An 11,836-nucleotide genomic window follows, 5' to 3' on the forward strand; every position below is an offset into this window, starting at 1 on the left:
ATTTTAGATGCAGGTGATGCCGCCAATGTCTAATGTGTACGTCGTTGGCGTTTGCCGGCTGAAGACTGAATATCAGAATTCAAAAGGAGTTGAGTGCTCGCCTAAAAAGGTTTTGGTATCGAAAGAGCGCGTATCACTAACTAGCGCATAAAGAACTAAATGCAGAAAGATACTTCTGAACTTCGCCTATTACAGTCTTTTGTTTTTAATAGTAATGGGTGGTAGACGCTCTTTCAGTATTTTTGTACAGCTATGGAGAAGAAAGTAGCACTCTTATAATCAATACACTAAACCGCAGTATGTTTCACATTTTTACAACAATAAATGGTAGTTTAGTTGATAATCGTCGTGGAATGAAGCTCGAATTTTTAAATAGTTTTATTGTTAAGCTCGGAAATTGTTCTATCCCGCAAATATCCCTATTCTATGGCATGAATGTGTAGGCAGAAAATTGTGTTAAATGAAAGAAAATAAGACCAACAAGTAATTAGCGATTTTAATGAGGCAAGCACTGATTTGCAGGAAATAACTTTCTTTAGTGCAGAAATGTTAGCCGTGATATATAGGGGGTGTGGCATCTGACAAATATATTAAAATGTGGAAAAGAATATACATATTATATATCTAAAACTAATTAAGCTAGGCAACCGAAAATTGGCACGAATGCACAAATTGAATATATCGTTACTTACGATGACAAAAGGTAGGTATTGGCGAAATAAATAAAATAAAATAAAAATCTAAGTTAAATCTTGCATCTTGGAATTGTACACTTTTATACCCGCGCGCACTTATAAACTATCATCCTTACATTTGAAGTACTTACACACTACGCAAGAAGGATAGGATGAAAGAATGCTATTTTATGCGTGGAATTATCGTAAAATAAAACCTAAATGTTTCTGTTTTTAATAAATGTTACATAAAAACTATTTCATTTGTAATACTACAGGTTTATAAAGTAATGATAATCTTCTATACTATAAAGGTGAATGTAGGTACGTTGTCCGCGCATCACTACGAAACGACAACACCAAATGACGTAAAATTTTTATACATTCATATTTTCACCCAATGAAGGTTATAGGCATGTTTTTATGATGGAACTCCCTTCCCACAGGCCCCAGGCCGCGCCACCACTCTCATTTGTCACTAGTAATCGAATATTTGCTTAAATTTAATCTAAATTAATCTTAGTTTTTCCTATTTCCCACTATTTATAGCACACTCTAGACTTCATAATCCGCATAAGCGGTTCAACTATGACCCAAATGCAAAAATGTAATGCTTTTATATACATTTCCTAAATCCCTCAAAACTACTCCTACGCGAGCGGGGCCGCGGATTAAAGCTAGAATTTGATAAAAATGTAAAAATAAAAACTTTAAGTACACGAAGAGACAAACAAACAAACAAACGGACGGCGCTGATCAAATTGAAATTTAGTACAGAAAATCTTAACGGGCGAGGTCCCTCATTTTCATTCAAGGGGTTAGTAAAAGCGAAATGGTTTTGCGTGTTTTCTTTCCATTTTTGATGCCACTGGCAAACTTAAACTTAAAAGATAGCAAAACGTTAAAGGCGTTGACTTACCAAAACACTACTCGCACAAGATTTATCTATATGTAGAGTGTATACTGTAAAAGTGTTCAATAATTAAAGTGGATGATAGGAAGATCCAAACGAACAAAAAGGAGGTGGAGGGTGAAAAAGGGTGAATATAAACCGTTGGCAAGTTAAGGTTGGATAAAATAATTTTCAGTACTTTTAGAAACAAAAAATCTCTTTTAAACGTTAAGTTTTTGTAAAAAAATTTTAATAAACTTTTAAAGGCAAGAAACCGTTAAAATGTTTACTCAAACTACATGTTTTAAATTGGCTTGCCTTGAACCGCCTCTGACGCTCTTAAAGTATTGCAAACTGTTACCGCAGAGCCTTTGTTTTATATTTCGGATTTAGATTATTATTTGTTTGAAATTAGATATTTCGAATACAAAATTAACTGAATTTCCAAATATTTCGCTAATGAATGCCAAAGAAAGTGCTGCCAAAAAACAAAACTATAGTCGGAAAATTATTCTAGAGACGAAATAATTTTGGTAAAAAATAGTTTTTTGAATCTTAACAGCAATATAAGATAAACGTTGATTGAAATCCATAGAAAAAAAGAATCGGAAATGGATTAAAGCGACCTCTCTTGCGATTATTTTGGAACTTGGTCTTTCTGTCTTTATTAATCGAGTTCAAGTTGATACCGATTTTTGAAGCCTTTTGACTTTTAAGGTCTAAACTAGCTGATCTTGGCTTTCATTTTAGCTTTTTGGCGAAAGAGCGTTTGGTTGTTGTTATGGGTTGTAGTTGCTCACGATCTTTTACTGTGTCATCGAATGTTCCGCGAGGTAGTGTCTTCAGACTCTTTTGCTTGTCAATTTTATTAATGATATATAACATTGCTTGGATATTCTAATTTTGTGATGACTTACACATGTACAAAACCGTCACGAGTCTTTCTGATTCTATCAGACTTCAAACGGATCTTGATAATGTAACAGCTTTGGATATGGTAAAAAATCGTTTGAATCTAAATATTAAAAAATGCTTTAGATTAGCATTTTCTAAATGTTGATCTCCCATCCATACTAGGTATTATATTGGTGACTATTTGCTGAGTTCGGTTCATGGGATATTCGATTTTGGAATAGATGTTGATGCCATTATTCGCATCACCTTGCACAGAGTATGGAATACATAGGGAAACTTTTCACTTCCAACAAGTCTCAAGTCATCCGGGTAGGAATCGGGTTTGATTCCCCGTTTATCCAGGGATTTAAAAATTCCTCACGGAAGGGCGTCATTAACACCCTCTTCGATGTCGACAAAAATGCCCAATACGAAACCTTACAGCGTTGGATACTCCTTTATATGCTTATATGTCGCAATAAGTAGGTTTTCGCATATGTGCTGATTAATAAAGAAATGGTTTTTTAACAATTTTGCAGCTAAGGCTATAACCAAATGTAAACCAAAGCTTCGGGAAGTTTATTAAATGCCCAGGTGGGCATACTTGTGAACATTCAAGTTATTTAAATTATGTTGACAGCTTAGGCATTAGTGAAAAGCAAGTATATACAATTTTGTCCCATAAAAACAAAAACAAATTAATCTATAACTATGTTTACTGGCATATTTATTTCATTTTTATGGTGGAATTCTATAAGTCTCAAATTTTATAGATGTTGTAAGCACAATTTTAGAAATGGTTTCAATTGTTTGGTGGTTATACATTTTGGAAACAGCTTCCACCTATGTACTATATATTGCAGAATATCGTGACCAAATTGAAAGCTACGCGCGGCCCAATTAAATATTAAATGACAACTCGACTCAATAAAGTAGACGCCCCTTATGTCTGATTTGTGCACGCTTTGAATTCTGGCATCTGCTTACGCTATAGGTATGTGCTGACAAAATGGCCGATTGACACTATTTACCTTATATTTGCCAGAACTAAATATGCATATTAAGAAGAATAAAGCTAGATTCACTCGCAAGCTTGAAAGCAAAGCAAAGTTTGAATAAATACAAATTAAAACAAAAACAACCACATACATAGGATAACAATTCGGTGCCGATGTGAGTGTGAATGGAGAAACGAGAAAGAAATTTTATTTTTATTTTGGCATACAAAAAAATTTGTTTTCATTCTTTTAAGTGCTATTATATTAATTTCCGACCTACCACAAGTTTTAATAAATTGAAGGTATAGACTTATACTTTGATGAGTCTGTATGTTAATGGAGCACACTAAAAATAGTCTCTAGAAAGAGAGCAAGTGCCATTAAATATTTTCGAGACTGAATCGTGATAAAAATACGTTTCGTTAGTGTGCTGCTAATTTTAGATTTCGTAACGAAGTTGTATATGTAAATAGAAAAAAAAATGCCGTGACACAAATATATTTTCATCAGCAGTGTTGCACTTTATTTTGACAACGAAATAAGAAAACTATTTTTTCAGTTTGGTAAAGAAGAACTTTTAAACTACAACATGCGTGTTTATACGAATAAGATATGCCTCCACAAGTATAGATGTGCCAGTGGTTAGACGAAACTGGACTTTATACATATTATTATAGTAAATATATAATACAATAATAAACAACAGTTGTTACTTTTCATCTTACTGACTAGACTCAAAAAGTTCCGATGGAAAACGAACTTGTACAGTTTTTAAAATTAAAGAAAATTAAAATTAGTCACACAAATGTTTTCACTTTGGTAAAATAAGTCAGCGTACTGACTAGCCGAAAGAGGTTAACGGATTTTGTAGTTTTAAATATTCAGAGATCTCACAAACTAAAGACTTAAATATTAAAAGAAAGGAAGCATTACAAATCAGATGTTTAATTTTCATATATTAGCTACCAAAAGACATTCACTAATTGGGAACCTCCTGTCAAGGAAAAATCGATTGCGACTCCATTCTAGAATCTTTTTTTGGAAATTATCAATTTTAGAGATTCGATTCCAAATTTGAATACCTACATATGCAGCGATGGCCACAAAATATAATATGTACCAATAGAAGTGATATCAATACCATGTAGCGATTGTTTTCTCACACTTGGCTTATTGCACATGGGACAGTTGACTCGCCTTTACTCTCGAAAAAAACGATGCCATTTGCAAAAATTATAAAAAAAGTTGTAAAAAAGGAAATCAAAGGAAAAAAATAAAAATACATTGAACATAAATTTTTGCCCTTTATTTTTAAGGTATAATTATCACTAACAACTTTAATTTCTAACCTGATTCTAACCGATTGTTTTTTGCAAACGAAAATTAGTGAAGAAGCATAAACACATTAATACAAAACATCTTCTTCTTAATTGGCGCGATAACCGCTTACGCGATTTTGGCCGAGTTTAACAAAGCGCGCCAGTCGTTTCTTTCTCGTGCTAATCGGCGCCAATTGGACACACCAAGTGAAGCCAAGTCCTTCTCCACCTGATCTTTCCAACGCAGAGGGGGCCTTCCCCTTCCTCCGCTACCATCAGCCGGTACCGCATCGAATACATTCGGACGACATATCGCAGCCAACGTAGCCGCTAGATCTTTATTCGCTGCGCTATGTCTACAGGGTGTCATTGAAAAGTAATGAGCCTTCCCGCGCGGAGTGTCTGCCCAGCGATCAACCGAATCGGCTGGTGGGGAAAATGATCGTAGGACCTTCCCCTTCCACTAGAAACCGGACCCAATTCGCTGGCAATAGCGGTGCAGTCAACATCGCACCGCGCGTGAAAGCTGTTTTAAAAGTGTGTTAGGATTTTGCAGTGGCGAAAATGGAGCGATCGTTGGAGCAACGTTACTCGATAAAATTTTGCGTAAAGCTAAACAAAATGAGAACCGAAGCCATTGGGCTACTCAAGGAAGTTTACGGGGACCAATCTCTGTCCAGTGCCCAGGTAAAATGGTGGCACAATTCGGAGTGGCACACGAGTCAGTCGCCACGACCCAAGAAGGCGCGCATGTCGAAATCCAAGGTCAAAACCATGCTGATCATCTTTTTCGACTCTCGAGGCATCGTCCACAAGGAGTTTGTACCTCCAGGAAGCACTGTAAACGCGGCATTTTACAAAGAAGTGCTCCTTCGGCTGAAAAACCGTGTCGCCCGGGTTCGACCCGACCTCGTCAACAATTGGACCCTTCATCACGACAATGCGCCGGCGCACACCGCCTTCCTCTGCACCTCTGCATTGACCAAGATGGGGGTTCCGGTGCTTCCCCACTCTCCCTACAGCCCAGACCTCCTCCGGACTTCTTCTTGTTCGCGCGCCTGAAAAGAAAGCTGAAGGGGAGGCGTTTCGACTCCATCGAGGCGATCCAAAAAACTGTAACAGCCGAATTGAACGCGATTCCGGCGGATGAGTTTAAAAAATGTTTCCTGCAGTGAAAGGACCGCTACCAGCGGTGTATTGACGCTCAAGGGTCCTATTTTGAAGAATATAATATAATAAGTATAAAACAACTGCTTAAAAAAAATAACGCTCATTACTTTTCAATCAAACCCTGTATGTCGTCGTAAAGCCCATAAAGCTCATCGTTCCATCGCCTGCAATATTCGCCGTTGCCAACGTGCAAAGGTCCAAAAATCTTACGCAGAATCTTTCTCTCAAACACTCCAAGCGTCGCTTCATCGGATGTTGTCATCGTCCAAACTTCTGCGCCATACATCCAAAACATCAGTTTCCTTTCTTTTTAAATGCTTTGCATTAATGCGTTTTTATTTTTGTTTAAGTTTAATGTATTTAAGTAGGTATAAGAAGTTAGATGTTTTTCTTACAGTTAATTTAGACATTCTTATTATTAAAAATATTACTTAGGATTCCTAACAATTTATGCTTTAGCTCTGCATATTATTTTGCAATTATGCAAGGGTTATCGCCCTACTGGTTATTGGAAGAGAATTCCGCGTGTCACAAAGTGGTGTATTCAAAACAGACTGTTTGCTGCGAAGCTGATACTTCAAGCTCTGTTCCAATCGACCAATCTCCGTAGCGCTTAAGACTCTTTAAGAATGAACCTACAAATAAAATATCAAAAACAAAAATTTGTACATTGGCAAACATATGATATTTGCCAGCTTCGCCAAGTTTCGGTTGATCGCTTGCTTCGTTAGTCATAAGGCAACCGACAAAATCAGTCAAATTTATTTGTTAACTGATAATAGCTCTGTCCGTAATGACATTAGTACAAAGTATCATAAACAGATGTTCGTTAACACGAAAAAAATTTACAGTAACAAAAAATTCAGAGAGCAAAATCACAGTTGGATGTGAGAGAAATGATTTTTTTTTTAAAGGGGCTTTACAATTTGCGATTATAATCAAAAACGATATCATGAGTGTTAGCGACTTCCCGCCCGGTGTTTTATAATCCAATAACTCAAAATTTAAAATTTCCAAGTTATATAACAAATTATTTTCATAATATTTTTCCTCATCATTTTCAGCTTGCGGCCATAACATCTTCGAGTAACATCTTGAATTTTGATAAATGTGTTCACTATCGATATGATAATTCACATCATCTGGTATATTACAATTAACACAACCACAATTTTCTATTTTTACCCGTTTTCATGTGAAACAATGTATTTACTGAAAGAAGGAATAAACAGTTAGGAATTTCGCTTTTAAAAGTATTCATTGCGCTGAAAACTCGCTAAATTTTAGAACTTGAGTACGACAATGACAAGAACCATATTTCCAAATTTTACACATTTTCAAATATATTCAAACCAGATGAGTTTTCATACGCCTTGATTTGAATCTACTTATAGATTCTTATAAATTCAGCGCTGGCACAGCTTTAAGTATCATATTTAAAATTATTTCATGTTTAGCTATGTATTTATGAGAAATGCAGGTATTTATATTGCATTTGAGTTCGGAAAAAAGCACTAAACAAATGTTTATGGCGCTTAAATTATCAAAGAACAGTAAATCTAGTGCTTGAATTACAAAGTTGACAACTATGTTGGCTAGGGATGGCTAATTTTTCATCGGGTATATCCAAGTGTGATGGATTACAAAATTGCGGAATTCATCAGAGTAATTCTGGCTGTGACGTAACATATGTGGAACAACATCAAGGCGCAGAAGACAAATTGAAGGAGGAGCTCGGCCAATCACCTAACAAAGGCTGCACGCGCCAACTACATATATACCATACATATGTATGTATGCAAGTGTTTATGTATGTTTTTCATTGTAAAACTTATGCTAGACGATGTTAAAAGAAGCATATTATTATTTTTAATTGTATTGCCTTGGGGAAAAATTATTATGTTAAATGTTATATAAAAAAATAGCAATTTTATAGGGAAAATGCATTTTTTAATTAAAAAAATTCTTTTTATTATAACATATTTTTTTTTTTTGATACGAATACCACTCTTAGTACAAGGTAGGTTGGTATGAAAAATTGTCGAAATGGTCAGTAACCACGCCCACCTGCTATGTAACGGTATTTTTCAAAAAAGATAACAAACGTGATATGTCTGCTATAAAAGAAGCAAACTTATTGATAATTTTCAAAAATGACGTACCAAGAAAAAGAAATACGACACAAATAAAATTAAAAAAAAAATGGGCGGTGTCCTCCCACTTTTGGGTAAATGTGTATATCTTGATTCTGACTTAATAAAACTCGTCCAAGCTGGGTGCACGTATTGTTTCACCTAATTTGAACATGAATGTTATTGAGATCTGTCAAAAACCACGTTCATATTTTATACAATATGTTTAACACTATGGGTCTCTTCTTTTCGCCAAGAGTTAGCAAGTGGCGAATAGATGAAGCATCTGGTGGAAATGAACATAAGTTGGCAACGCGGGAATAGAACTGCCTTAAATTACATGTATGTATTTGTAAGGCGGTGAGTTATACCAGTCTAATAAGCTATAGACATACTCGCTACCGGCGAATGTTACTCGATAACTTTCTTCTTGCTCTCGCATGCAAAATTCTCGCTAAGTTAATCGAGCATAGAGATACCAGCCTTATATTTCCCTGCGTTCGTCTGACGTTATAACCTATGCTAAAGAAAAAGTTAAGATATTGATACAGGTTAATTTGCTTGCACCTCTATAGCGGTAATTTTCAAGCAAGTAATCATTTTATTTACTTATCAATTATTCTATCAAGCAATAATTTCTTATAGAATATTTTACAATCAACCCTACACTAGGGCATCAAATTTAAGCAAAACATAAATGTACTTATATATGAACATACATATTTCCATGAAATATACATACATATAAATATATCATTAATACTAATTTTTGTAAGTCGAATTTTTATATTTATCCATCTTATGCTTAGTGGGTTTGGTAGAATGCCAGTACAATCAACGTGGTTAGTACACTGGCATTACTGAAATATACATAGTAGTTGGATTATGAGTACTACAAATAACTTCTAAGATATGTTAACGTTAAATCGCCAGTTAATTACAAGGAGAGTAGATTAGCGCGGGACTAGTAACGAACTGCGAACGTTAGTGAAATCGCTAGTTCCGCACTAGCTACGTTTACTGCAGGGTAGAAACATACATATATACGTGTGCATGTGTGCAGCTCAGCATCCGAACTGGTGCATCAACTCTGAAATGTACACTGATATTTGTATAGTAAGAAGTAGAAGTTGAAAAATAAAAGTGTAAGAACGGTATATGTGTAACCAAATGTTGGATTTAGTTTTTTGTGGCGGTGCTTGGAATTTAATATAATTTTCAGTTCATAATTTTCGAGTAATTCAAACTCGCATTCCTATAAAGAACTTGTAATTGTTTTTAAGTAAATAAACAAACATAGTATGTTAACATACATGTGCGCTTATGCATACAATAACATATGTTATTTATGCATGTATTTCATTCTCACATTTGAAGAGCAATACTCAGCCGCGAGAAGTTTGCGTACCTATAACATGGTTTGTTGACGATGCACTGCGCAAGGTGTTTTTTTTTTACAGTGCAACGAGCTGAAGTCACTTTGCTTTGTTGGTTTTGTATGCTATTTTTGTTTTTGTTTATGTTAGGGTTTTAAGCAGTCGTGACTCTCTTATTGTCTGTAGAAGGTGTGTATTGCCGCACACATATGTTGCTAAAGTGCAAATTTGGATGGGCTTAGAGAAATAGGTTTGTAGTGATTTCACTAAAAATCCGTAAGTCTTTCGAATTCTCCCATAACCAACTATAAGTTCTTCATATGGTGTATTAAAAGCAAGATACATATGTATATAGTAATTTGAGCAAACTGACGAATACATAGAACCGGCCGTCATGGGAACGAAGTCTAGATCTGAGCATTAGTGGAAATCTATGGTATGATACAACATGAAAATGATACAATTTGAAGACAAAAATGCTTCAATTCGAATCATTAAAACGGCCTGGACTGAAATTTCAATATGCTGTCTTGAGAATTTGTACAAATCCATTCATCAACACATTCACGAAGTAATATATTAGAAAGGTTGCAGCACAAACTGTTAAGCTTTAAATAATAAATGTAAAAAAAAAATAACATGTATTTATTATTACTTTTTCATATTCGGTTAATGCCTCTATTCAAATGAACCAAAAATTCAAGCACAATATTACAACCGCTGACGTTTTACTGCTGCAAAATACCGTTATTTTCGATGAATGTTTATTTTCTTTAAATATCTTTCCCCGTTCACTAGTGCTATAGAATTGTATAGTTCCATAAGTAAAAACACTATCAGCTGGTTGTCAACAAATTCGAACGGCTCAGATTAACTGATTTTAAATGCTCCTTGCTATTACATGGTAGCATTAAAATTGTTTAAAAATCAAAAAGTCTTACCAAGTTTAAAAAAAGTCGTACAAATTTGAACATTTCTCAATAAAAAAATTATTATAAGTGAGAAAATATCTGTTATTGCGAACTCTGGGTTGAGTAAGAAAATACAACATTCTGTATTACAAATTCTGGGTGTGAATAATACTTTATGAAATTCTTTATTGCGAAATGAAGAATTTATATAAACATTTTTCTTTGTAAAATTCGTTAGAGAAGTTTATATTATTAAAATAACTAGGGCTAATCTCAGAAACGGATTAAATTGCTAAAAATTTCATAGATTGTTAATCTATCTTGTATCTTATAACTACATATGTTCATGTATATACCTACATATCGATATTCAAACATTGACCCTCGTATCTACCTCGATTTCCATACATTAGCACAGCATAATTGCAATGTAAAATATATGTATATGTACATATATATTTTAACATCGAGTTGAGTTACCGGTTCTTTTCACTTATTTTTGAGTTAAAAAAAAAATTTGATCGAAAAGGCAACATACTCGTACAAGTGTTTCTTCCGTGGTTAAAAAAAGAAACTCTTCTTACCAAAAATAAATTTGAAAAGTTTTCACTGATTAATGCATATGTACATAAATACATACTTATATATATAATTGGCGCTAATTAAGTTTTTTCATGGCAGAAATACACTTGGAGTATTTGTTATGTATGTAATTGAATTTGTTTAATTATTATTGTTTCATAACTCGCGTTTTAGTTAAAATGCCAAAACAAATAACTAAAACAGTAAAAAGTTAAAAATATTGTAATATCACACGCCTGTTAGAAAATGTGGTAATAAGAGTTGCATACGTTACTTATAGAGCTGTAGCAGGAATAATCGAATACAAGATTGCGCCATCTCAGGTACGAGAGGTCAGCACTGAGAATAAACAAATGAAAAGTAGAAGAATAAGCAAAAGTAAGTGGAAAGCCTATAATGTCAGAATATATTGTCGTGGAAAGTAAGAAAAAAACTGCTTTTCGAAATTTCATATTCATTTATGCTTTAACAATTCCACACGAGCCACTCCATTGTCATTATTTTGTTTAATTTAAAAATCAAAATATCCACGATGAACTCACAAACAAGCAACTTTTCACTCAAACGTCAAATTCGACAAAAATAAAGTATCGGTTTGGGCATGGCACCATCTTTATATTCTCTACATCGCGGAGTTGTACTGTGTCCAATAGCAACCACCGCATTGATTGCGCTTACAAATGTTGCTAAGTGAGAATGATTCATTGCAGGCATGGCAACATATGTAACACATTCTCTGTGCAGCTCGCGCGCATGATTTGAGTTCGTGATGTTGCGAAAGCGTGTTGCTAACGTGTTGCCGATGCTCGCCGTCGACTTTTGTTGACTGCACTGCCGAATGGTGGTTTTGTTCAAATCAGAATCAGTTATTACTGCGGCATAAAACCT

Source organism: Anastrepha obliqua, chromosome 5 (genome assembly GCF_027943255.1).
Source record: "Anastrepha obliqua isolate idAnaObli1 chromosome 5, idAnaObli1_1.0, whole genome shotgun sequence".
Classification (NCBI taxonomy): Eukaryota; Metazoa; Arthropoda; class Insecta; order Diptera; family Tephritidae; genus Anastrepha; species Anastrepha obliqua.